This window comes from Aristolochia californica, unplaced genomic scaffold (assembly GCF_029961685.1).
Source record: "Aristolochia californica isolate CCGP_79_NKW_82.1479 unplaced genomic scaffold, dmAriCali1.0.hap1 SCAF_6, whole genome shotgun sequence".
NCBI lineage: Eukaryota > Viridiplantae > Streptophyta > Magnoliopsida > Piperales > Aristolochiaceae > Aristolochia > Aristolochia californica.
In genome coordinates, this window is record NW_027182257.1 from 6,905,383 (window position 1) to 6,932,162 (window position 26,780).

At 41.1% G+C, this 26,780-nt stretch overlaps 2 pseudogenes; one reads left to right on the forward strand and one right to left on the reverse strand.

The window, feature by feature from the left end:
* Positions 1–12,740: 12,740 nt before the first annotated feature.
* Positions 12,741–14,530, forward strand: LOC137935226 (probable LRR receptor-like serine/threonine-protein kinase At1g67720; annotated as a pseudogene).
* Positions 14,531–16,762: 2,232 nt separating this feature from the next.
* Positions 16,763–19,008, reverse strand: LOC137935227 (heat shock 70 kDa protein 14-like; annotated as a pseudogene).
* Positions 19,009–26,780: the final 7,772 nt, after the last annotated feature.

Consider the following 26,780-nt stretch of genomic DNA (forward strand, 5'->3'; position numbering starts at 1 on the left):
TTCTCAAACTTTGTCTATTGAATATGTCAAATCTCAACATGCATTTAATTTGAAATCATTTATTTGAGATTAAATTGAGTTTTAAATTACCGTGGTAGTATCCCCTAGGATTTGGTGTACTTTTAGTGCCCATCTTGCTACGAATGGTGGACAAAATTTTATGAGTGACTAGTTTGGTGAGAATGTCTACAACTTGGCTCTACGAAGTTATATGCTTGAGAGAAAAGATGCATGTTTGGAATTTTTCTCATATGAAGTGGCAATCTACTTCAATATGCTTTGTTCTCTCATGAAAGACTGGATTCGATGTGATATGTATTGCTGCCTGATTATCACAATATAAATCCATATGAGCTTCTTTGTACAATCCCAGTTCAGTGAGAATGGATCTGATCCATAGGAGTTCACTAATTGTGTGTGCCATGGCTTTGTATTCTGATTTTGTACTAGACCGTGAAACTACATTATGTTTCTTGCTTCTCCATGTAACCAAGTTTCCTCCAACCATCGTACAATATCCCGAAGTAGATTTTCTGTCATTTGGGGATCCAACCTAGTCTGCATCTGAGAATCCTTTGATGTTGAAGTGACCATGATTTTTATAGAGAAGCCCTCTTCCTGGAGCTCCTTTAAGATACCGTAATATCTGGCCTTGTTACACCAAGGTAAATAAGTTTTCCGACTAACCTTTGTTATTTTTCAATAGCTACCTCTTCTCCAGTACTTGCACATAATTTTGTATTTGGGTCCATAGGAGTTTCTGCTGGTCTGCTTCCCATCATTCATGTCTCCTCCAGTAGGTCAAGAACATACTTCCTTTTGGATAGTACAATTCCATGTCTGGATTGTAGTACTTTAATCCCAGAAAATATTTGAATAGTCCAAGATCCTTTGTCTTAAATTCAGCACATATCGTTTCTTTTGTTTTCTTGATGCCCTCAAGATTACTACCGGTTATAATAATATCATCAACATATATTGCCAGAATTACCATGCCTTTAGGTGTGTCTTTAATAAATACCGAGTGATCTTCAGAGTATCTATGAAATCCAGCCCGTATGAGGGTTTGGCTAAACTTTTCAAATAATGCACGAGGAGATTGTTTTAGACCATACAAAGATTTCTTTAGTTGACATACTGACTCTCCCTCAACCACATACCTAGGTGGTTGCTACATATAAATTTCTTTTTTAATGTCCCCATTCAGAAAAGGCATTTTTTACATCAAGTTGATATACCTACTAGGAAGAATTAGTAGCCAAAGATAATAACACACGTACTGAGTTCATTTTTGCCACTAGAGAGAAGGTTTCCTCATAATCAATACCATAACATTGTATATAACCTTTAGTAATGAGGCGAGCCTTCAACCATGCAACGGACCCATTCGAATTGTGTTTTATAGTAAAACCCGATTTGCAGCCGACGGGTTTCTTATCTGATAGAAGAGGAACTAGAGACCATGTCTGATTTTCATAAAGTGCTTGCATTTCTTCATCCATCACCGCCTTCTACTCTAGATGTTTGAAAGCCTCCTGATAGGCCTGTGGAATATAATAGGCTCGATCACTTGAGTGAGAAGGGAATGAAAGTGCTTCAATCCAAAGGGATGCTAACAGGGTTGAAAACTATAAATAACAGTTTGTGTTAAGGCCGTATTTTCGGCAAGCAGAAAAGTGTTAGCTTTTCTAAGGCTGGAAACGAGCAAAAGATAATAAAATTGGATTTAGTTCACACAGATGTGTGGGGACCTTCAATTGTTACTTCCCCTGGTGGTTCTAACTACTATGTGACATTTGTTGATGATGTAAGCAGAAAGGTATGGTTTTATTTCCTAAAAAAATTATGATACCTTTAATACCTTCAAGAGATGGAGAACAATGGTTGAGAATGAAATAAATTTGAAGGTGAAGTACTTGCAGTCAGATAATGGGGGAGAATATGTAGATGATGATTTCAATTAGTAATGTGTCGATAATGAAATCATGATGAAGAAGACCATTCCTGGAAAACCTCAACAGAATGGTGTGGCTGAGAGGATGAATGGAACTTTGAACGAGCATGCAAGGAGCATGAGATTACATGCAGGATTGCCAAAGATATTCTGATCTGAGGCTATTAGCACTTCTACCTATTTGATCAACAGAGGTCCCTTAACACCATTGGATTGCAAAATACCAAAAGAGGTCTAGAGCAACAAAGTGATAAACCTTTATTTCTTGAAATTTTTTGTGTTGTGTTTCTTATATTCACATAGATTCTACTGCTAGAAGTAAACTTGATGCCAAATCTAAATTATGTTTCCTTATTGGCTATGGTGGTATCGAGTTTGGTTATCGCTTTAGGGATGTGTTATGGTCCCAGATCTGACACATGGATTCGTAGGGAAGAAGAAGAAAAAGATGAAAAACAAGCCAAAGGGAAGCTTGAAAACCCTAGGTTCGTTAAGGAGAACGCACACCCCTAAGCTCGTTGAGGAGAACTCAAAACCCTGTTTAACCTAAAATCAATGTTTGTCTTTCTCATTACTCTTACCCCTTAAATAGGGTTGACCCTTACAAGGTTTAAGATAAAATATTATAAAAATACCCCTATAAATGAAATATTCCAAAAATACCCATGTGTCTTAAAAATGAAATAAAATAAAGTAAATTAAAAAAAACAATTAAAATAATAATATTATTGCGTGCATAATAGGATGACCAAAGTCGTAAGGTTATTAGGAGCAAGGACGTGATCTGCAATGAAGGTTTCTTGTATAAAGACATATTGAGAACATAGTCTGAGAGCACAAGTGATAAAGCCAAGAAGTCTGAAGTGATTTAGTTGAGAGATCTTCCAGCTATTGAGGTGGAGAATATTGCTCAGAAAGACCAGGAGAACATACCCCCCATAAGTAAATCAAAACATTCTGGTGACTGAACTCTGGAGATCTGCCAGAACTAGCAGACCGCCATAGAGGTACTCCGTTGCACTTAATTATATTTTGTTGACTGATAAAGGTGAAGCAGACAGTTATGAGGAAGTCGTGCAAGTTGATGAATCAACCAAGTTGGAGCTGGCCATGCAGGATGAGATGGATTCATTGTTATCCAATCAGACATGGCAGTTGATCGAGCTACCAAAAGGAAAGAAGGCCTTGCAGAATAAATGGGTGTACTGAATAAATGATAAACATGATGGCAGCAAGAGGTACAAGGCAAGACTGGTGGTAAAGGGCTTTCAACAAAAAGAAGGCATTGATTATACTGAGATTTTCTCTCCAATAGTGAAATTGACTACTATTAGAAGAATGCTTGGACTAGTGGCAAATGAAAACCTGCACTTAGAGCAGTTGGATGTAAAGACGACCTTTCTTCATGGTGATTTGGAGGAAGAAATTTACATGATGCAGCCACATGGTTTCAAAGCACAAGGAATGGAGAAAATGGTGTGCAAACTTCAAAAGAGCTTGTATGGTCTTAAACAAGCTCCAAGACTTATAAGGAGTTTAACACCTTCATGAGTAGTAATGGTTTCTTGAGATGACAAGCAGATCATTGCTATTATGTGAAGAAGCTTTATGACACCTACATCATTCTACTGCTATAAGTTGATGACATGTTGAAAGCAGATGCTTACAAACAAGAAATAGATAATTTGAAAATGGAGTAGTCCAAGAAGTTTGCAATGAAGGATTTGAGTGCTACAAAACAAATCCTTGGGATGAAGATTACTAGAGATATTGATTTCTTGAAACTGTCACAAGAAGAATATGTGAAGAAGGTGCAGAACAGATTCAACATGAATGATGCAAAAGCAGTGAGTACTCCTTTGGCTAGTCACTTTAAGCTATCTAAGGAGCAATCACCTTCTACAGAGCAGGAGCGAACCAACATAGGCAACATGCCTTATGCTTCTGCTATTGGCAATCTCATGTATGTCATGGTGTGTACTAGACCAGACATAGCTCATGTTGTGGGAGTTGTGAGCAGATATATAAGTAATCTAGGTAAACAACAATTGGAATATGGATCCAGCCCACACGACCAAGGAAAACCCACATATCTAAGAGTGTTGGAAGATGAACCCAAACCCATAAGAAGTAGGACCCACCATGATTACCATGAGCTATCATCCTTATCACATAAGTTGGAAGATCAAGAAGGACTCATAAAGATAACCACAAGCTGGTTGGAAGATCAAGAAGGACTCACAAAGATAACCACAAGTTGGTTGGGAGATCAAGAAGGACTCACAAATGCATCTTTATCTTATGGTCAAGTCCTAGAAGAGTTCTAGTTTGAATTATGTTTGTCTTTTATGTATATTGAGTTATTTAATTATGTTAGGACTTATCTTTAATTTTTGGATTTTGGGTGTAATTGGGACAAAGGTAGTTTTATTGTAATTGGACTCTACTAGTTTCCTATATCTGATTATAATATTGTTAATGAAGTCAATGAAGTATTTCTCTTTTCCATAAATTCAACTTAACATTGGGAAACAGTGACGTGGATGCTCAGGTATTTGAGAGGCACTGCAAACTCAACCTTATGTTTCAGAAAGTCAGACTTGGGATTATAGGGTTATGTAGATGCTAACATGGCTGGAAACATTGACGGCAGAAAGAATACCACTAAATATGTATACATATTGGGTGGTACAACAGTTAGTTCTCAAAGTTGCAAAAGATAATTTCTCTTTCCACCATTGAAGTAGAATACATCGTTGTGACCGAAGCCAGCAAAGAGATGGCATGGTTGCAGTCTTTTAGGGGAAAATTAGGTCTCAAGCATGGGAAGAATGTGTTGTATTGTGACAGTCAGAGTGCTATTCATTTAGAAAAGAATCTTGTTTATCATGCCAGAACAAAGCACATATAGTGTGTTATCACTTCATCAGATCAGCTCTGGAGGATGGAATCTTGGCTCTTGAGAAGATTCAAGGAAGTCAAAATCTGATAGATATATTAACAAAGAATATTACGATCGAGAAACTAAAGTTGTGTTCAGCTTCAATTGGATTTTTCTCTGAGGATTGAGAAGTTGTTGTTGTTGCAGAGGAGATATTGATGATGGATTAGTCTCTCGGGGTTGTGGGGGCGGCGCCCCCTGTTATGGTCCTGGGTTAAGTACTTATGTCTTCCGCTCCTAACAGGCCGGTCTTTTGGGTAGTATTGGCTAGGTGCTTAACATTTGGTATCAGAGCAGGCGCTACGTCCTGACTTCGAGTCCCAGCGGCCGCGTGCGCAGGTGGACCGCAAGCCCCTGGCGTGACCCCTGACCCGGTCGCGTTGCTGTGTTAATGCCGCCGTGGTCGTCGGCTCGGGCGGGCGGGGTGTGATGTTATGGTCCTGGGTTAAGTACTTATGTCTTCCGCTCCTAACAGGCCGGTCTTTTGGGTAGTATTGGCTAGGTGCTTAACACCCCCACTTGGTCCACGATATATTAACTGTTATTTCATTAAGGGCAGTTTAGAAATTTTACTCTTGTATTGCGGTTGCCCTAATTTTCTCTTTATAATTGAGGGGAGCCGCTATTAGGGTTTAATCATCTTAATCTGAGGAGCATCTCAAGTTGCAACCCGAGATGTTAGAGAGACACACCTGTAAGTGTGTGCTTTCTCTTGTAAAGTATTTCATCTTCATAGTGAATCACTGCAACAGCGGAAGATAGGATGTAGTCACACCTTGAGGCGAACCTATATAAATATTTTTGTGCTTTTCGTGCTTTTTTTTTTGCCTTCTTTTGCATTTATTATTATTGCTCTTGTTAGTTTGGAATTATGTCGTCTAATTTCTAAAAGGATGTACCTACGTTGAGAGTAGTATGCCATTGTGATACGGAACAACCTCAACTCCAAGGAAGTAAGAAAGAGAGCCAAGATCTTTCAGAGAGAAATGATGAGTGAGCCAATAAAAAAATTGGGAAATATGATCATCACTATTACCAATAATAATAATAATATCATCGACATACACCTGTAGAAACAGAACATTCTTGCCATTATTGAAAGTAAATAGGGAAGTATCAGAGTGAGAATTCCTAAAACCTAGACTTGTAAGAAATTGACTTAGTTCATGATACGAAGCCCATGGAGCCTATTTGAGACAATAGATAACTTTACGAAGTTTTTAGATATAGGTTGAATGTTTTGAATCAACAAAGCCTTGAGGTTATGCCATATAAATATTTTCTGAGAGCTGGCCTTGAAGAAAGGCATTGTTGATATCAAGTTGTTGAAGGGCGCAACCATTGCAAACTGTAATACTATGTACAAGTCTCTCGGTGGTGACCTTAACAACTGGGTTAAAAGTCTCATGGTAATCCACACCTGGCCATTGATGAAATCCTTTCCACAAGATGAGCTTTGAAGTGCCTTTTGATTCAAAAAATCCACTTATAACCAACAAGATTAGTGATACCATTAGGAGGGACTAGCTCCTATTTCCCATTATGAGCAAGAGCATCATATTATTTAGACATAGATCAACACTAGTTATGATTTTTTAGGGCTTGAGTCTTGGAAGTAGGTTCAAGGTTGGTTGGTTTGGTTTTTGAATTAGTTTACGGATATTGTTTTTGGCCTGAATGGTCATGTGATGTTGGGTGGTAGATTGTGTTTTAATGAGTGGATGGGTAGGTGATGGTTGAATGGGTCGTGGTTGCCTCATAGTTTCTATTTGAAGTGTTTAGAAGTCAGTTGTGGTGACAAAGTTGATGAAATAGTAAGCATAAGGGGAATCCAAATATCTATGGTGATGGAGGTGGGACGTGTTAGGTGATTATTGAGGGAGGTGTATATGAAGACTAACTCTACAAACTAGACATGACGGGAAAAAATATTTTTGAAGTTGATGGGTCAAAACTCAAGTAAGCACTTTGAGATAAAGAGTAACCAAGAAATACACATGGTTTAAACCTTTGATCAAGTTTGTGAGATGTATATGGATAAAGCCAACAATAACATAAACAACCAAAAATCTTTACTTTAGAATAATTTGGCGTTTGGTGAAAAATTAACTCATAGGAAGATGATAGATTGAGTGTAGGGGTTGGCATCTTGTTTATTAAGTAGACAGTAGAGCCAAATGCATGGGACCAAAAAGTAATTGGAAGGGAGGCATGAGAAAGTAAGGTGTGACCAATTTTATGATGATGTCGTCTTTCTGAGTAGCCATTGTGTTCAGGAGTATGGGGTGGAGTGGTTATGTGAGAGATGCCATTTAAAAAAAGGTAATCTTCGAGGCCCATATATTCTCCCCCATTGTTTGAATAGAGTGTGATGATTTTTCTTTTGAAGTAATTTCCCACAATGGTTTTTTAATGGGGAAAACTTCCTAAACTTTTAGATTTTCATTTGATTGGGCAAAACCATATGTATTTGGTATAGTGAGCAATGAGAATGACATTGTATTTGAAACAATTCTTGTGACAAAACTAGAGAAGTCCATAAGTCATAAAAAAATAATTTCGAGTGGTTGTGTAGAGATAAGAGATGAAGTTGAGAAGGGCATCTTATGACTTATTGCAAAGACATGAATGACATGAAAACTCTTTTGGCATAAGAGTAGAAAATTTTAAATGATAACTAGAAAGAATGTGTGTCAAAATGGGAAGAGTGGGATGACCCAATCGATGGTGCCAATTGGATAATGTGGTTTTGACTTGAGAAAATGCAAGAATTAGAGAAGATATAGATTTACGAGCCGACCATTCATACACTCTATCTCTAGTGTTGCCTGTCATACGGATTGCCCCTGTGTGAAGATCATTCTCATGAAAGGAAGATGAAAAAAATTCAATGGAAGTATTATTAGTAGTGCAAAATTGAGAGATAGAAATTAAGTTCTTTTTCAAGGTTGGTACGCAAAGAACATCATTCAATGTAAATGAAGTACCCAACGTGGGTTATGGAGAGACCAGTGTCATTGCCAATCATAACATCATCAGATCCTAACATAGGGTATTTGAAGAGATAAATTGCTCAAGTATTTTGTTTCATGGTGAGATGTTCCACTATCAAGTAACCAAGCCAGACTGTTGGAGGTGACATTAGCAGCATAATGAGCATAACCAACCAGTTCTGTTGGTCTAAATTAAATGAGTTTGACCCAGACCTGGATTGAACCAGTTCTATTTTGAAGTCTCTAAGTTTGTTGGTCCCAAAGTTGGTCTGAAACTCTTCTTCTTCTCAAGTGGAAGTATCACAACCGAAGATGGTGATTGCATATACAAATCAACGAGAACTATTGTCATGGCTATTTAAAATTCAACATCATCTCCAACAAGAAAGGATCCCTTATCGCGACCTTCTCGTACAAAGACAAGGACAAGAGCTTGACCTTCAAGCTCTCAAAGGCTCCATTAAACTACGGCCGGATCGTGCCTGCATACACGAGCCTCCAACATAGAACACACCACCGTCCTCAGAGTGGTTGTATGAGATGATTTGTGGAGTGCAAAAGCTCCTCTCTCACTTCCTCCTCGCATTGAAGGAATAGATGCTTGGCCTGTACAAAGCATTCCCAGAATCACACTCATCATAGACTTGAAGCAGAGTGGTGGTGATGTGAAAGAGGAGGCAATGACATATTTGCCAAGGACCGTAACCTAGAAGGAGGAATCATAGATGGATCCAATAAAGATTACACTGACGAGTGATAAATCTTGTTATTGGTAGTCGAAGAAGGAAATTCTTGGGCCAAAGAAATTTTAATCAGAATAGAAGGATAGAAGAGTTTGACAATCCGAGTGGCAGCTGGTGAGATACAAAGTGTTTTGGGTGTGTTTAGAGTAATTGCATTAGGCTATGGACTCCTTTTAGCTAGAGCCAACAAAAGAAGTGATTACGAAAGCCATATTGACCCTCCTCCTTTACTTGTTGCTGAGGTTTTGGAGCTTGCAGGTAAACATCCAACTAGAAAGGAACTAGAAAGATAATCCTCGTAATCACTACAACAAAAACAACTTTAGCCAACAAAAAACCTAGCAACAAAATTAAATTTGCTAGGAGAAGAGGACTTCAGCCAATGAATTTTAAATTCACTGTGAAAGATCTAAAAGGTCGGAAAATAATATTTCTCCTACCGAATTTCATATTCCATTGAGAAAGTTCTCCTCAACGAGCTCTAATTCTTCCCTTTTCTCCTTTTCTCTTTTCCATTTACTGAAACCAAGCCTAGCACAGTAGTGTTGAACTCGTGCACTGATTTCTGGGTTAAACCTTCAAGCACAAGCCTAGCACAACGGTGTCGAATTCGTCCACTCAGCTCTGGATTCATCTTCCCAATGTCATGTTACAAGATCCATGATCAGGGAGCGTAACATCTTAGTATCAGAACAGGGTAACATGGGGGAGGTATCCAGCTGTTACGGTCCCGGGTCATGGATCGAGTAACACAGCGTGGGATTTGAGAATCCAGCACTTGTACCGAGTTGCCAAATCTAACTGTGCATAGATTTTTAAATTCTCCCCCAGTCATCCCTGGTCTCCCTTTTTCTACTTGAGTAACCCATAACATGGCTTCATCTGTCATATGGAAAGAGGCTAGTTGCACCTTATCCCATTCAGTAGTTCATTGGTTCAAAAAAAATATTTCACATCTATGCAACCAAATTAAGGGATCAACTGAACCATTGAAAGAGGGAAACTCTAACTTGGTGTACTTGGAACTGTGCCTCCATGCTGGGGTCCCTAGACAGCAGTGTGCCCAGGCCACTACTCCCCTCTTCTGTGATATGGTTGAGCAACCTCTCTCGCCTCTGGGCTCTGATGTCTCTCTGCCCTCAGCTCAGTTAGCATGCTGATGACTCGGCTCATCACTTCTTCCAAACCACAAACCTTCCCCAACACTGGTTATGCTGTTTCAAGGCTATCTTCTATCTTTTGTATCCTGATTTGGATTTCTTCGTTGCTGAGAGTATCCCCCATGTTACCCTGCTCTGATACCACGTTGTTACGGTCCCGAGTCATGGATCGAGTAACACGGCATGGGATTTGAGAATCCAGCACTTGAACCGAGTTGCTGGACTCGATAATGAGGGTTAAAGTTCCATTCTTTGATTGATCTTCCACACGTGATCAATTCCCCTTTTGATGTATCCACTCTAGTGCTAAAGTTATAGCTAGATAGGAATTAATTCACATAGAGAAAGGACTGGTAGAAATACCTTCTGTTGCTCACGAAAACCAGGGTTTCAACCCAGGTTTGGTTGTTGCTCGTGCTAGGATTGAAGGCCTAGCTTAGATGTAGCTCTTGGCTCACATTGGTGGACGTGGATGCTAGATTTCCGTGATGCTTCCAAGCTAGGAAGGGATGCACTAGACCTTCACGTGGAAGAACCAGAAAACCCTTCCTTTTGTGCTCGTCAAGCAAGTTCGAACCCTTGCTGGTTGTTGACACTGAGAAGGAGGGAAGACCTTCTCTTTGGGCTCGAAAATGGGGCAGGAAGCTCCTCTTCCAGCTATGGATGATGGAGGATGAAGATGGATGGCAATGGAGGGTGAAGGATACGTTGGATTTTTGGAGTAAACCCTAAACTCGAGATGAAGAGGTGATCTCAGCCTGTTTACACTAGGTTATTCTAAAATCTCAGAGCTTACATATTTCATTCATTCTTTCCTTTAAATAGATCATGTCATGGATTTTTAGGGTTAGGGTTAAATAATTCCCATAATACCCCTACATATAAAAGTAATTAGAAATAACTCCTACTTAAAACAATATAAGAAATAAATCCTACTCAAAATAATATAAGAAATAAATCTTATTGAGTGAGTTGTTGTTGCCTCATTCGTTGTGTGATTCGGGTGCTATTGAGTCCACAACACCAGCAGTGAGGAGCTGAAAACAATAGCCAGAGAGATGCACACAATGAATGATGAACGAATGGCATCAAGAGAGACCAGATTAGAATAGCAATGGAACAACAGGATCGAACAACAGATGGAGCAAATCAGGAGTAGGGTTTCCGAGATAGTGGCTAGATTAAATCGGCCCCCAGACACCACACGAAGGATGGAAGATAACTCTCATAGTAGAGGGGGAGAGCAGCAAGATGGGGGCACTGGTTTATTGGCGTAGGGTGGAGGGTCAGTAACCAGGTACACAAAACTAGACTTTCCTACCTTCTCCAAGTCTGTCGACCCCTTAATTTGGTTACATAGATGTGAAATTTTTTTTAGCAGAATTTGATAAGGTGGGTCTGGCCGCCTTCCACTTGTTGGATGAAGCGCAACTATGATTTCATCAAGTGGAATTGGAGAGATTGGTCTTTGATTGGGAAGAATTTAAAGAACTTTGCTCTACAAAGTTTGGACCGCCAGCATACAGCAACCCATTGGGAGACTTGGTCCTGTTAAGACAAACCGGTTTGGTGGAACTTTATCAAAAACAATTTCAGGAAAAGTTAGATCGAGCAAGCCACATGGTTAGAGTAGACCAGCATGTAAATCTATCTATAACAGGCCTTAATGAATCGTTGAAGTTAGAAGCGGAGCTCCATGCACCTGAAGATTTGGGAAGAGCTATGAATTTAGAGCAAGCAGTGGAAGCCAAATAGAAAATGCAATTTCAGAGGACTGGTTGGGAAGGGGGCCGAAACAATTCACCTGGTTGGCAGGGGGGAGGAGCAATTCACCTCAGGGTCACTTCAAACAGCTCCACCACCAAAAACTAATCCGGGTAAAGGGTTGGAAACAGACACAAAGACCAGCAACTCACCACCCCAATATATACGAAGATTAATTAGTTTGGAAATTGCTGCTTGCTGGGCAAAGAACCTCTATTATAATTGTGATAAACCTTACAGAGCAGGCCACCATTGTAAAAGGTTATTTTGGTTGGAGTTAGATGAATTGGAAGAAGAAGAACCGAATGAGGGCCATCAAGAGACGGCTGAACCAGAAATTTCTTTAAATGCAATTACTGGACAGAAGTCAGCCAAAACTATACAAGTGAGGGCAAGGGTTCTAGACCAAGAACTTGTGGGGTTAGAGGACTCTGGAAGTACCCACAACTTCTTAAGCTTAACAGCGGCTAAACATCTTCAACTTGGGATCCAGCCTCACCCAATTGCCACAGTGTATGTTGCCAATGGTGAGAAAGTCCCTAGCTACGGGGTCAGCAAGGCGGTGAAGTTTTCTATTGGTAACACTCACTTTACCACTGAATTGTTTGTCATACCATTAGCCAGATTTGACATGGTGTTGGGAATCAAATAGTTGCAAACCTTGGGCCCAATTTTGTGGGATTTCTCTGCCTTAACAATGAGTTTTGTGTAGGAAGGAAGCTAAGTGATGCCAAAGGACACCATGTCCACCTACTACACAAATAGGAACCACCAGGTAGCACCTTAGAAAAGTTACTGGAAGAGTTCACCGACTTGTTTTAGGAGCCTTCTAGGCTACCTCCATTGAGGCATTGTGATCATAGAATTTGTTTAAAACCCGGATCAGATGTGGTGGTTTTTAGATCATACAAGTATCCACACCTCCAGAAAGATGAAATAGAATAACAATGCCAAGCCAAGCTAGAACAAGGTCTTATTCACAGCAGTCGTTCCCCATTTTCTTCACCAATCCTACTAGTCAAGAAACATGACGGCACATGGAAATTTTGTGTGGACTATAGGGAGCTAAATGCAAAAGCCGTCAAAGACAAGTTTCCCATACTAGCTGAGGGGCCCATCAGCAGCAACGCTGCTCAAATTTATCAGGGCAGACAGACCAAATGCTTGCAATTGTGTTCACAGAGGATGTGGAAGTTCATTATGGAAAACATTCCATCTGACGGACACAGCATGATTTTAGCAGCAACTATGCCTGGGCATCTCTTGGATATGAAAATTGGGTTCAACTTTGCTACTTTTGCTGGAACAGACGATGCCTATGATATTCAGTTAGCTGCCACAATGACGAGCTTGATTTCAAAATACTCAAATGCCGATTGGGCTCAAGAAGGTGGTGATCCCTGCCTACCAGTTCCATAGACATGGGTGCAATGCAACTTGGACCCACAGCCGAAGATAATCAAAATTGTCCTGTCAAGGAAGAATTTGACTGGGAATATACTTATAGAGCTAACCAATTTAACAGGCCTAGTGGAACTCTGGCTTTATGGGAACTCATTGGAAAGTTCAATTCCTGATTTTAGTGGGGCTACATATTTGGAGAGCATTCATCTTGAAAATAATCGCTTGTCTGGAGCTGTACCATCATCCTTGTTGAACCTCCAAAATTTAAGTCAGTTGTACGTGCAGAACAATTTATTATCAGGACCAGTACCTCGTTCCCTTCTAACAAGGGGTGTAGATTTTAGGTATTCAGGAAATTTAAGACTCCATTGCAGCAAGGATCTTTCTAAGAACAAAAAGATCATTCTTGGTGCAGTAGTTGGAGCATCTGCTTTGATTCTGGTTGCCCTTACATGTTGTTTATGCATATGTCATAATAAGAAGAGATATTTTGAAGAAGAGAAACCTGCCCATAAGCTTACCTCTTCCTTGAGTGATGCTGGTGTTGAAGCTGCCCACTGCTTTCGTTGGGTGGAGCTTGAAGATACAACGGAAAGATTTGGGAAGCAAATTGGTTCAAGGGGATTTGGTGTTGCATACTATGGGTGGCTAAAAGATGGACATGAAATTGCAGTCAAGGTACTCTCAACGGATTTTTTCTAGGGAAAGAGAGACTTTTCCAACGAGGTTGCTCTTCTTTCAAGAATACACCACATAAATCTTGTCCAATTTCTGGGGTATTGTCAAGAGGAAGGAGCAAACGTCCTTGTTTTTGAGTTCATGCACAATGGGACTCTGAAGGAACACCTTTATGGAAGCTCAACTCAAGGCACAACCATCCGCTGGATCAAGCGCCTTGAGATTACTGAAGATACTGCTAAAGTTGTGGACTACCTTCACAATGGGTATGTTCCAACTGTCATTCATAGGGATATAAAAAGTATTAATATACTGCTTGACAAGCACATGAGGGCAAAAGTCTCAGATTTTGGCCTCTCACAGGTTGTTGTGGAGGGATCTACTCATGTATCTAGTGTGGTTCGAGGAACTGTTGGTTATTTATATCCAGGGTATTATGTCACACAACAGTTAACAGACGAGTGATGTATATAGCCTTGGTGTCATTCTGCTTGAGCTAATTTCTGGTAGACAGGCAATATCTAATGAATGCTTTAGTGCAAAATTCCGGAACATTGTCCAATGTGCAAAGTCGCATATTGAAAGTGGAAACATCCATGGAATAACCGATCCGTCTCTGCGGACCAACTTTGATATTCCGTCAGTCTGGAAAATTGCGGAGAAGACGAGGATGTGTGTTCAACCCAGTGGGAGGCAGAGGCCATCCATATCAGCTGTGATCAAGGCGATTCAGGAAGCAGTTTCTATTGAGACGGGATCCCACTTTACATGGGAACTCAGACACATTATCAAGGACTACACATTCTCCCACAGATGACAATTATCAGGACTTTGCAGCGTGTGAGACATGTACTTCCTTTGATGATCATGTGGCAGTACCCACAGCACGATAATGTCCCAAACAGGAAGTTTTATTAGGTGACCTGGATGGGATTGTACTCACTGTGGTTGCAAGCCCCGGCTGGAAACCAACACCTGTCTTTTTGTGAAAAAAAGGGGACATTCTATGGCTTTGAAAAAAAAAAAATGTGTTTTCAGGTGGAACCTACGACTAGAGGGAGATCCCAGTGGCGGGTTTGGATTCCACCACCTGTCCATCCGTGGCGTTAAATTGGAGCGCTTACCTCATTGTTGTCCAGCTTCTCACGCATTCGAGCTTGCGGTCAAGCTCGTTCTCCAGGAGGGGTGTAATGTTGTGGACCCAATAGTGGGCCCACTCAGGCAGAGACACCACGGCTAAGTCAATTACCCTGACTGAATCAGTTAAGTAGTCATTTAGTTTATTTTCAAGTTAAATGCCAAGGAGGGGCAAAATTTTAATTTTCTCTTGAACCTTGAAAATATTAGCCCTATTTAAGGGACGTTTAGGAAAGAAATGATAAGCAGAGTTTTAACCTAAATCAAGATCGGTGTTCTCTTTCGTGGAACCCTAGGATCGTTATTCTCCTTGACGAACCCAAGGTTTAGGTCTCCCTTTGACGAGCCTGGCTATCCATCTCCAATCCTTCTTCTTCTTCCCTACGAATCACATTGTGGATCTGGGACCGTAACATTGAGAAAACAGCATTCCGTACTGACCATGGACATTTTGAATTCATGGTGATGTGTTACAGTCCCGGATTTGGCACATGGATTCGTAGGGAGAAAGAAGAGGAGGATGAAGATCAAGCCAAATGGAAGCTTGAAAACCCTAGGTTTGTTAAGGAGAACACACACCCCTGAGCTTGTTGAGGAGAACTCAAAACCCTGTTTAACCTAAAATCAATGTTTATCTTTCTTATTACTCTTACCCCTTAAATAGGGTTCACCCTTACAGGATTTAAGATAAAATATTACAAAAATACCCATATAAATAAAATATTCCAAAAATAGCCCTATGGCCTAAAACTAAAATAAAATAAAGTAAATTAAATAAAAATAATTAAAATAATATTATTGCATGCATAACATTACACCCCCTTTGAAGAATGAGTTTGTCCTCAAGCTCGAAAGTAGGGTCTGTATGTTCACGTCTCCACCTGTTCCCAAGTAGCTTCCGCGATAGCTACGTCTGCCCTCTGGATGCCCAAAACTGGAGTATTCCCTCTATAAACTTATTTTTTATTTTTACAATCGAATGTAGGGATGTGTGCCCAATGTCGCTACATCTCCCCAAGCAGCATCTCTGCCCTCCCTCAATCCTAGACTGGTGTGAAACAGCCCCCCCATTGGCAAGGTTGCACTGTCTACATTTTGCCAGCTTGGCAGAAACAACATCATGATCAGCCCCCCGGGATTGAGAATACTCAGCAACACTGACCTCCTCCATTTGTTGCACCTTGAAACACTCCGAGGCTTGAAACCATCACTGACAACAGGTTCAACATGGTGACGTTGTATGGTTGGTGGAACTGAACCGACAAGTAATTGAACAGCACTAGGAAGCCCACTGCATGGTTTTTCCTCATCACCAACATCAGCCAAAACCCCAGCATTGCATGAATCCAACCAGTTGTTCCTTCTCAAAATTCCAGACAGCACAAGCTGCTGCTCATTGTCCTGAATTACAGCTAACACCTCATCATACGTACATTCCATGGTATTTGAGATCTCTACCGCTGCTGTTGGAAGCCATTTCTGATGAAATTGGTCATTAAGTTTCACATTCAGAGGGAAGTGATGAAAGGAGACCACCACGCTGACTGGAACAACAGTAGCAAGTTGAATTGCATCATCCTCTCATATAGAACCAAAGTCTCGGTAAGACAGCCCTCTTGACAGAACCCATCAACCATAACGGTAATAAAAAAACATCCCCCTATCCTATTTTGCACCAATTGCAGAAACCCCAAACTGCTAACCAGCAAATTGCAGTATTCCTCCTATCATCCAGGCATTTCATCAAACCACTGCTCATCCTCTTCCAATTTGCTTATTACCTCTGAATGAGCTCCAACCTGACTAGCTAGTGGAGCCCCCGGAAGTAATTCCTTGGCATTCTCATCTTCACCTTCTTCATACAGCCAGTCTTCCACTTGCTGGAGTTTTGCAGAAAATTCCTCCTTATCTAACGCAGTTACAAAGTTGTGATACTTGTCATCAAGTTTGTTTCTCATGTCATAAACATAAGCTTCAACAACATTCTTCTATTCTTTGGTTTCTTCCATCACTGTATCTTGCAAAGCCATCTCAAATTCCTTTTCTACAGCCTTCTGAACATATCCTAGCTGCATTGCACCATACATGAACTCTGCAACACACTCACTAGCATTCATAGTACGCCTTGGTGCCTTTCCAAAAAAACTTAGTTATTTTCCTAATAATCGCTGGAATATGAGATCCTGATCCTACTACGTCAACAGAATTAATGTTTTCAGTAGTAAGTCCAGCTTCCAACAAGGCCTTTTCAAGCGGGCCCTTAACCCTCTCCAAAATAGGAACATTAATTTGCTCAAATTCATCCCTTTTGATGAATCCCTTTACATCCTTCTCATCCAGCAAACATTCAATATTAAGAGGTGCCTTTGGTTTTCCACACAAAACCTTCTTAAGCTTCTCACATGCAGCACGAAGTCTAGTGCAAGCCCGAGCATTCTGATAAACATCAATCTTATACTCCTCAAATTTTGCAGCAAAGTGTCGAAACAGAACATCAACAAAGTCTCTTTCTCCAAGAGAAAGATCAATTGCATGTGCTAAGATCTTGAGCTGACCTTTCATGAATCCCACAATGCATACTTGCATGCTGGCATGACCAACATCCACAAAAGCAACATTTAACTGATCATATGTAGGTAGGGTTGTCTTATAGATTCCATACGCCAAAGCTGTTGTAGTAGTTTCATGTATGAACCTCAAATGATGAAGGCCCGCAAGAGAAGCTGCATCCAAAACAAATCTCCTTGGAAGTTTAGTTAAAGAGACTGGAATTTCAATACAACAATCTACAACTGCATCATTCAGATTCTTCACTGCTATACTTGTAAGATTTGAAAGAACCATTCCTAAAACTTGTGTTGGGGTAAAAGTCCTCATTTCCCCCAGATATCTAGCATGAATAAGAGGAAGCCCATTGGGGCCTTCTGTTATTGAGAAAGGCAAAGAATAAAGATCAGACTGGAGCTCAGGATCAGATAACTTTCTGCTAATAAGGCGTTTGATTTGAAAACTAGAGTTCTTCGGATTCAAGATAGAAGAGGCAGCTCCAACTGTGCCCACAAAACGCTGTTTCTCTCCAAAACAAACCACAGCACGGGTTTCACACATAGATTCATCATTGAGAACCAAAAAATTAAGCCCCACATTGTCAATTTGACAATGAATACACGCACGGGGATTGTGTCATCAACAGAAAAATAAAGCCCCTCAAAAAAAAAAAATTTTGTGACACTTTATCAAATAACTGCACGAAGTTTCCTATCTTTCCGAAATATGCAACGCAAAATTGAGGTTGCCGATACTTACCCCACCCAATTAGGAACTTGGGTTCCCTCTGTTTTGCCGAGAGGTGGATTGCAAGTGGGAGGTGGTGGCCAGAAGTCAAATCCCATTGGACTTGTTTCTGACGGTGCCAATGGAGTCAACTCAGTTTCCGGTGGCGAAGAGCAACCCTTTGGATCTTCGCCACTTGGAGATTTTCCAAGACAGAGGGCTCTCGGAAACACATCCTGGTCGGAATAAGCGTATGGAATATTACCTTTTCCTATTTGGCAAGGAGTTTTGCTTATCGTGAGCCTCATTGGTGTGAATTTGGAATTTCTGGGTTCCTTTGCCCTGCTCAGGATTTTTCCAGTGCCGAAGATTTCGGAATTTCTCCTATTCGGATTTTCATTACGTTCTGTGAGAAAGGGTTTTTCGAAGTTGAACACAAAGCACAATTTTTTGACTAAGGTTGTGCTGAAGACCCTTTCGATATCGCCAAATCTTGGTCCGCGTCATCTGATTTTGGACGTTTGGGGAGCTTTTCCGAGATAGAAAGCTCTCGGATTTCCTACTTCTTTTGTTCGGGAAGACGTATGGCATCCAGTGGAAAAGGGTTTGATGCCGATCCCCATTCTAGATTTTTCGACGAAGGGTGTGCTGAATACCCTTCCGATTTTGGAATTTCTGAGTCCCCAAATTTGGATGTCACCGCCGCCGATTATAGAAGGTCTGAGTCCAAAATTGGATTTGTATTCCTTCTCATCGTTATACCAATTATGATACTATCCATCCTCCCATTCATCCTCTCAATCTCGAGATTGATTTTAAGAAACATCTCCATGATTTGAGCAAATTTTATGTCACTCTTTGCCTGACCTCTGAGCATCAAATCTCTTAATTCATTCGTGTTGATCTTCGCCGTGTTAACCTGCTCTGATACCAAGTTGTTATAGTCCCGGATCTGATACATGGATTCGTAGGGAGAAAGAAGAGGAAGATGAAGATCAAGCCAAAGGGAGGTTTGAAAACCCTAGGTTCGTTATGGAGAACGCACACCCCTGAGCTCGTTGAGGAGAACTCAAAACCCTGTTTAACCTAAAATCAATGTTTATCTTACTCATTACTCTTACCCCTTAAATAGGGTTCACCCTTACATGGTTTAAGATAAAATATTACAAAAATACCCCTATAAATAAAATATTCCAAAAATACCCATATGGCCTAAAACTGAAATAAAATAAAGAAAATTAAAGAAAATAATTAAAATAATGTTATTGCTTGCATAACATGATGCCATTAGGGTTATCCAATGCCCCTTCCACATTTCAAGCTTTGATGAATGAGGTATTTCGTGACTATCTCCAAAAGTTTGTGTTAGTCTTCTTTGATGATATTTTGATTTACAACACAACAAGGGAAAAGAATTTAGAAGACTTAAGGCTTGTTTTCCAACTTCTCCGAGCACATCATCTCTTCTTGAAACGCTCCAAATGTTCATTTGGGCAACCCCAAGTTGCATATCTTGGCCACATAATCTCAGTAGAGGGCATAACAGTGGACCCAAAAAAAATTACTGCAGTCACCAACTGGCCTCAACCGCACAACATTTCAGCCTTAAGAGGATTTTTAAGGTTAGTAGGATATTATTTGAAGTTCATAAAAAATTACGGACTGCTGGCCATTCCCTTTACCTGTCTTCTCAAACGCAATGGCTTCAATCGGAGCGATGCAGCGACAGACTCCTTCAATACACTCAAGAAGGCTTTAGCTTCCACTCAAGTCCTGCAATTGCCTAACATTGAGGCCTTATTTGTAGTAAAGTGTGACGCTTCCAGGGGAAGTATTGGGGCGGTTCTACAGCAAACTCAGCATCCCATTGCATATTTTAGCTCATAATTAGCGGCACACCACCATAAGTTACCTGCTTATGAACAAGAGCTAATTGGGTTGGCTAAGGTTGTTCAACATTGGCAGTCCTACTTGTGGGGATGCACCTTCCTCATCCGCACTGATCATTATAGCCTCAAATTTCTCTTAAAACAACACATCTCTACATCCTCACAATAGTATTGGATCAACAAATTAATGGGATTTGACTTCACGGTGGAACATAAGCCAAGCAAATTGAACAGGGTGGTTGATGCCTTAGCCCGACGTATGGATGAACAGCACCACATATATGCCACGTGGGCTAAATCTGACAAACGAGGTCTACGACGGTGAACCAAGGCTGACGGATCAGCCAAGACCAGAGTTCATGATCTGGTTTTCTCGGGGACGAAACACGTCGGACAAAGTCTGACGGAACAACCCAACAGAGAGCTCTCAACTCTTATGACTGTGGATGGAACCACCACGATCTCTACGGACTAACGGCACAGTCCAGACGGAGAGCTTCATGCTCTCTGGTTTCTCGACGAGGGAGACAAAGAGGTTTTAGGAATGAATCTAGTGCCTTCCTTCCCCTCCTTCATTTTCTATTTAAACTTATGTCTTAGGAGGATTATTACATAACGGCCCAGGGGCCCAATACAATGCCACCCCACCCATTAAGCCCTATCTAATTACCCTATGTACATAACACAAATTATACAACAAGTATTAACATAAATTATATCTAATATACATTCCAAGATATCATAACATCGCCCCTCAAATTGATGTTGGTGAGTCAACCAGCAACAATTTGCAACCCAAAAAATTATGTCGGTGTTGAGACAATGCTTTGGTGAAGACATCGGCCACTTGAAGATCCAAAGAAATGTATGGAAAAGATATTACCTAGCGCTCCAAAGTCTCGTGGATAGAGTAACATTCAACCTCAATGTGTTTGGTGCACTCATGGAAAACATGGTTGGCCGCAATCTGAATAGCACTTGTATTATCCACATGAAGTAGTGTAGGTGAGGTCTAAGGAAATTGGACCTCAGCAAGAAGAGCGCAGAGCCAAATAACTTCAAAATACACTGTAGACATGGCTCGATACTCGGCCTCGTTAGATGACTTAGACACCTGGTCCTGTTTCTTACATTTTCAATAAATCAGTGCATCCCCTAAAAACATACACCAATCTGTAGTAGAGCGAAGGGTATCGGGGCACCCTGCCCAATCAGCATCACTGTATGAAACCAGTCATAACACAGAGCCTGTAAGAAAGAATAATCCATGAGTAGGAGAACAATAAAGATAGTGGATGATGCGTCGAACTGTCGCAAGATGAAGGTACTGAGGAGATGACATAAACTGACTGACCTGATGAACAACATAGGAGTTGTCCAGGCGAGTAGTGGTCAAGTATGTGAGACTCCCTACCAGTCGTCGATAGATAGTAGGATCATCAACAAGAGTCCCTTCATCTTTCCTATATTTGATATTGACCTCCATAGGAGTAGCAACCGAAGATGTGCCCTCTAACCCAGCTAGAGTAATAAGATCTTGAATTACTTATTTTGGTTTAAGAAAATACCGTTGGGTCTGTGATGTTCCTCCAGCCCTAAGAAGTACATGGGCTGTCAAAGGTCCTTCATATGAAAGGTGGCTTTCATGTTATGGACTCAATAGCACACCGAGTCACTCAGAGGAGGAGACAATGACTCACCAAGTCACCTACTTTTACTTTTATTACTTATGTTGCTTTTAATTTCGAATTTGATTGATTATGTAATAAGACTCGAAGGTAGGGGTATAGTTTGGATTTATAAACCTAACCCTAACCTATCTTGGCGTGAATGACCCTATTTAAAGGGTAATGAATGAGAAATAAAATAAATTCGGATTTAGAATAAAATAGAGTAATTAGGTTCTTGCTAGGTTCCCTATCCTAGGGTTCTTGGTGTGGAAGGAAAAGGAAGAGGAATCATCCTTCTCTTCCAAGCTCCAATAGTTATCCATCTCTTCCACAAACCAGTAGTGATGGAAGGAGGTTATGCGTGAGCCTTAGCATTAAGAAAGAGGTTTTCGAGTTGCTGATTGAAGGAGGTCATCAAGAGGTATTTTTATCTATTTTTTCGAGTTTAGAAGAGCTATAGACTGTCTTCTTTACATACAGCATTGGTAGTTGCATGAATTCAGAAACCCTACTCATTGACGTGAGGTATAAAGTGGGGTTTCATAATTGGATCCTTAAACAGTCTCTTGATTGATTTGGTGCATCTATAATTAAGAAAAAGAAACTCCTTTTCAATTATAACGTGTGAGGGAAGTAAAAGAAAGTTTTTTTTCACAAAAATGTGTTAAGAAACCCTCTAACAGTGTTGGATCCTTATTTGACTCGCCGAGTTATTAGATATATGGCTAGGGACCATAACAATTCAATACCTATTGAAGCTTGGTAATCAGGCCAAAGTCAATGCCAGTAATGATGATGTCATCCACATAAACCAAGAGAATGACCATGCCCACGGAAGACTTATGATAGAAGAGAGATGAATCATACTGACTCTATGTAAACTTGTGGAGAATAAGTGTGCTGTGAAACTTCTAAAACCAAGCCCAGGGGGCTTTCTTAAGCCCATACAGAGGATGACGTAACTTGCAGACATTATCAGGAGAGGAGGTAGTCATACCCGAGGGAAGCTTCATGTTGACATCTTCTTGTAGGTCACCATGTAGAAAGGCATTCTTCACATCCATCTGATGCAGCGACCAGGACTGAGAGGCTGCAATGGCTATTATAGTGCGGACTGTGGTCATCATGGCAATTGGTGCAAATGTTTTCTCATAATAAATCTCATATTCTTGCCTGTTCCCCAAGGCCACAAGGCGGGCTTTGTACCGATCCAAAGATCCATCTGAATGCAACTTGACAAAGAATACCCACTTACTCCCAAGAGGCCGAATAGCAGGGGGCCAAGTCATAATGTCCCAAGTGTGATTCTCCTCTAGCGCTTGTAGTTTTGTTTGCATTGCCTTTTTTCAATAATCATGTGTCATAGCCTGTTTGTAGTAAGAGGGAATGAAAAAAGAAGATAAAATAGCAACAAGTGATACAGGGGAGGGAAAACCATACCTGTCAGGAGGGCAAGAAGGAATAGTAGATCTGCGAAGAGTGATGGGGGCAGGAGAAGAGGGATGATCAGGAGCAACCACCAGGTCAAGATTGGGAGGGGGCAGCGATGAAGTGGGACAAGGCTCATCAAAGCTCAATAGACTAGGTAGAGATGCAGATGGCAATGTAACTTGAGATGGAAAGAAAAATTGATTTTCAAAGAAGACCACATTCCGAGAAACACGGACTCGACGCACTTGGGGATCATAGCAAACATAACCTTTTTGAGAAATGGCATACCCAATAAATGGACACATAACTGATTGGGTTGTAAGTTTATGTCATTCATGATCAAGTAAATGCACAAAACAAACACAACCAAACGTCTAAAGATCAGTGTATGATGGAGAATAACCAAATAACTTAACGAATGGAGAGACATGATTCAAGGTAGGTGAGGGCAGGCAGTTGATTAAATGAACTGAGGTAGAGAGTACTTCACACCAAAATCGGGGATGAACGGATGATTCAAGGAGAAGGGTGTGGACCATATCAAGAAGGTGACGATTTTTCTGCTCAGCAACCCCATTTTGTTGCGGTGTCAAGGGACAAGAACCTTGAGTGATAATGCCTTTACTTTGAATAAAATCCTAGAATTCAGTAGACATGTACTCGTCTCTAGAGTCAGAGCACATTACTTTAATGTGAGCAGAGAATTGTGTTTCAAGAAGCGCAAGAAACCTCTTAAAGACGATAAAAACTTCAGACTTAGCCCGTAAGAAGTAGACCCTGATAAATCGACTAAAATCATCAATAAAGGTGACACAGTACTCATATTGTGCATATGAGACAACAGGAACAATTCCCCAGACATCACTATGAATAAGTTCGCGGGAGGCATGCAAGGCATGATGAGGAAACGGTAAAACTTTACTTTTGCCAAGTTTGCATAATGAACAGTCAAAAGAAGTATCAAGAGAAGTGCATTCTTGACTGCCTAATAAACCAGATTTAAACATTGTACGAAGAACATCCGAGTTTAAGTGGCCTAGACGTCTATGCCACATCTTAGAGCCAGAGCCAACAACATTACATGCAAAAGAAAGTACATGAGTACACAGAATAATGGTGGATGGAAAGACTTTAAGTGGAAATAGCCTTCCCACTTTAGGCCCCGCGATCACCTTCCCCAACGATTGATCCTGCACAACACAACCAAAGCAAGAGAACTGAACATTACAATTTTTATCAACTAGTTGACCAACAGACAGAAGGTTTGTCAATAGGTCAGGAGACACAAAGACATCAACTAAGGAAGGGGAGAGATCACCAACAGCACCGATAGGCAGAGAGCTGCCATCAGCAGTGTTGATGTGCAAGTTTCCATCATACTTTCTACTTTTAGAAAGAGACACTAAATTGTTGGTCATATGGTTAGAAGCACTGGAATCAAAATACCATGACTGAGTAGAAATTTTATGCTTACCTGAGAGACCAAAAGTAGAAAAAGTAGATATGATCATTTGTTGTACCATTACAGGGGTAAGTGTGTTCGAACTTACAAGTGTTGGAGAAACAGGAATTGTAGTAACTGGGATGGATGTTGGCAATGCTGCAGAACTAGAAGTACCAATGGAGGCATGATTAGTTGTATTCTTCTTCTTTTCAAGGAGAGTAGGGCAAGCTACGATGAGATGACCCGGCTTCTTGTAGTAGTTACAAAACTTCTTGGGGCATTCCTGAGCAAAGTGACCATATGCCTTACAGTGGAAGCACTAAACAGAACTCATGTCCCGACAATTATTTTTCCCTTGTGCTACATAGGCCACAGAAGCCAAGGTATCAACCTGGACTTGATGTTCCATGCCATCCTGAGTAGCAATGCGCTGCTCCTCCCTAAGAAGTTCACTCAAACAGGTATCCAGAGACGGCATTGGATGACAATTCATCAGATGTGAACTAGCAATCTCAAATTTTGGACAGAGCTTCATGTACAGCTTGCACTGCAGAGAGAGTAGCAATAGGGACGTTGTTAGGTTCTACCCTTGCCATGGATTGAGTCACCCTTCTTTCCTCTCTTCCCTCCATGGATGCTCTTGACGCTGGAAGAGAATTCTTGTTTCTGGAACGTGGAATGATGGAAATCAAAGAGAATGAAAGAGCTTTGAAGGAAGCTCAACCTAGACCACAAAGGGAGAATCCGACCTAGACCTCTAAGGGAGAATCTGACTTGTTTAATCTAATTTTCTTAATACTTGCTTTCTCCTTCCCTTAACGTCCCCCTAGGGTTGAGGACGGAATTACAAAGGTGACCCATAGGTCAAGTGGTTCACGCCACATTACAATTGAACCAACCCAAAGTAAACCAAACCAATTGAAATTACATGAAAAGTAAATTGACATAATTTAATTCCTATGCCTATGGATAACTCGTGATGTTAAGGAGTTCATAACATCACCCCCCCCCCCCCCCCCCCCCTCCCCCCTGGAGAAAGAGCGTGTCCTCAAGCTCGAAGTATGGGTAGAGGGTGTGAAACGCAGCTAATGGCTCCCACGTCGTGTCACTGGGGTCAGCATCTGCCCATTGCACGAGGATCTCCCAATCACCCTGAATGCGGCGAGCCTGTAATACTTGTGCGGGAATAGAAAGGACACGTCCCTCATGTAGTGGGGGCAACGGTGTGTGCAGCAAGGGGGAATCATCTTGGAAGGCCTTCAGTTAGGAGACATGAAACACGTTGTGAATCCTGGCCTCTGGCGGAAGCTGCAAGCGATAGGCAATTGTACCAATGCGGTCCATAACCTGAAAGGGACCATAATATTTCTGAGAGAGCTTGTGGCGTTTGGAGGCTATCAGCTACAGCTGCCTGCAGTGTTGGAGATGCAACCAAACAAAATCTCCTGGAGAAAAGAAGACTTCTCGGTGTTTCTTGTCATAATACATCTTCATAGAATATGTTAGGATCTTCACGAGCCATGGATCTTGTCACCCTCCTCTCTTCTCTTCCTTCCATTGCTTACTTGACGTTGAGGTATATCGATGGTGTGCTGAAGAAGAATTTCAGAAAGGAATTGGGGGACAGGAGAGAGCTTGAAGGAGCTCTCAACCTGTTTAGCTAAATTACTCTAGGCTAAAGTAGACTCAATTGCTACCTTTCATTAACCTAGCCGTCTCCTTACATAGGGTTGAGGACACCAACTACAATTCAGACCCCTTGAGTCAATGGTTCAAACCAAATAAATTCTAAACCAACCCAAAACAAAATCAATTACAAGGAAATTGAAAATCACATTAATTAATCGCTACACCTGCTGGTAACTCGTGATGCTTTAGAGTCCATAACATCACCCCCCCCCCCCCCCCCCCTCTTGGAGAAAGAGCTTTTCCTCAAGCTCGAAGGAAGGATAGAGAAGTCGAATTTCTGATAATGGCTCCCATGTCGTGTCACTGGGGTCTGCATCGGCCGACTGGACGAGAATTTCCCAATTGCCTTGAATGTGGCATGCTTGCAATACCTGAACTAGAGTAGAAAAGACTCTGCCCTCATGGAGTTGTGGTAGAGGAGTGTGTAGTAGGGGAAAGTCACCTTGGAATGGCTTCAGTTGGGATACGTGAAATACATTATGTATCTTTGCCTCGGTTGGTAGTTGCAAGCGGTAGGCTACGGGGCCAATTTGGTCCAACACCTGAAATGGACCATAATATTTTGGAGAGAGCTTATGGCGCTTGGAGGCAGTAAGGAACAGTTGGCGGT